This window comes from Triticum dicoccoides, chromosome 2A (assembly GCF_002162155.2).
Source record: "Triticum dicoccoides isolate Atlit2015 ecotype Zavitan chromosome 2A, WEW_v2.0, whole genome shotgun sequence".
NCBI classification, from domain to species: domain Eukaryota; kingdom Viridiplantae; phylum Streptophyta; class Magnoliopsida; order Poales; family Poaceae; genus Triticum; species Triticum dicoccoides.
This window is the reverse complement of record NC_041382.1, coordinates 759,048,994-759,050,966: the sequence shown is the minus strand read 5'-3', so window position 1 is coordinate 759,050,966 and position 1,973 is coordinate 759,048,994. Positions and strand designations below refer to the sequence as shown.

The 1,973-nt window shown below is 51.1% G+C and overlaps 1 pseudogene; it reads right to left on the bottom strand.

The window, feature by feature from the left end:
* Nucleotides 1–1,033, bottom strand: part of LOC119357027 — a 4,710-nt pseudogene extending 3,677 nt beyond the window's left edge.
* Between the last annotated feature and the right edge of the window lie 940 nt (nucleotides 1,034–1,973).

Below are 1,973 nucleotides of genomic sequence, written 5' to 3'. Positions count from 1 at the left end.
CAGGCTCATGTGCGGTTCATGGAATCAATCAAAGGGTATATAATACATCGAGTGTACTAATTTTGATCTTTTACTAGATATGAGTTGAAAACTGAAACACCAGCTGCAATCGCAAAGAAGAAAGTTGTGCGTTACCGTGAAATGTGAGCGTAGCGTCTCAGAGTCGAGCAGGTCCTTTCCCTCGTCACGCGCCGCCACGTCGAGCAGCACGTCGAGGTAGTCGTTCTTCCTGGGCTGGCCAGCGTCGCGGCCGCGCAGCCTCTGGTCCACCTCGGCGTTGAACACGGCGTGCAGCCGCGCGAAGATCCACGCCAGGCGCCGGCGCATGCCCTGCAGGTCGGCCGGCGCGAGCACCGGGAAGAAGTCGGACACGTTCGGGGTGCCCAAGCCTTCCATCATGGCCGTGATCACCTCCTGGAAATCCTCGGAGCGGCCGTGGTCGTCGAGGCTGGTGAGGTCGATGGGGAAGATGGTGCGGGAGATAAGGTTCAGGCTCGTCGTGAAGACCACTCGGCTGACGTTCACCGCCGTGCCCTCGCGCGCCAGCCGTGCGACGTCGTCCGTGAGCTCCCTCACCTTGTCGCTCCGGAGGTGGTGGAGCGCGTCGAGCCGGTGCGGCGCGAAGAACTCCGTGGCGATGATCTTGCGAAGCGCGCGCCACCTCGGCCCGGGGGGCAGCCAGGCTACGGCCGCCGCGTGCCTTGCCGGTGGCGTCAGGCACGGACCGGGTGGCGACTGGCGAGCACGGAATCATGCCTCTGCAGGAATCCCCGGGCCATGGCGGGGGAGGAGACGACCACCGTGGTGACCCGCCGAGGCGGACGGACATTAGCGGACCGTGGATCTTGGCTAGGTGGGCGAGGGAGCGGTGCGGCGTGTCGCCGAGAAGGTGGAGGCTGCCGATGAGCGGCAGTGGGCGGCGGCCTGGCGGGAGGCCGGAGCGCGTGTGGGCGAGGAGGTTGAGAAGGTAGAAGGAGAGGAAAGCGACGACAAGCCATGCTAGCCAGGGCGCAAGCGCAACCACGGCCGCCATTGTTTCTTTGTGCAGTTCGGCGTGCGGCGCGAGGAGATCAAGGCCTTTTATAATGAAAGGTGCTTAAAGAGGTGCTTAGAAAAATAAACAGTTTTTCTAAAGTATCGATGTCTATTTCTATAGAAGAGACGCTTAGTTAAGCGTTTATTCTGTAGAAATAAGTACCAGTGCTTAAGAAAAGCCTGGTTTATTTTTCTAAACACCTTCCCTAAACACCTTTCATTGTACAAGGCCTAATAGTACTCGAAGCTAGTGCTCAAAGCTGTTTTGGAGACTATTTTTTCTTAAAAGGCCTCAGAAACCATTATGTATTCAAACTAAAACATCGCCACTTGCTTCTAAACGAAGGGAGTGTCACAGATCGTTATATATGGACACAACTTTATAAAAAAATGAAATACAATCGAAATTCCAGGGTGCTGAAATCCTTTATTCATGCATCCATCCGCGATGTGTGTTTCGACAGTGTAGTGGCCGCACATTTCGTTTGGGGATATGTGCACACACAATATATTTCACTCATTTTGCTTCAACACATGCGTTTTCTTCTTCTTTTTCTAGGCTCCAATCACTGTTGAACAACAGGAATTTATTGCACTCAACATATTTTATTCTTTCAGCCAGGATCACCCACCCATACTTTTAGTTTGATTTCACACTTCGTAACACTATTAACTTTTGAACGAATGATCCGTTTTTCATTCCGTTTGCAGACCTGGGTTCATGACATTAAATCTTTAAAAGAAGATCAATTTTGGACATGATTTGAACAAGTTCAAATTCGTATGTGGAAAGAGTTTGTGATGACATGATACTGCATGCATACACATATATTGGGCATAATACGTCTTTCAAGGTAGTCTTCGACCAATGATAAAATTATTAATAGATGAGATGTATGATATAAAAATTATATCATCACAAACTCTTTTCACATACG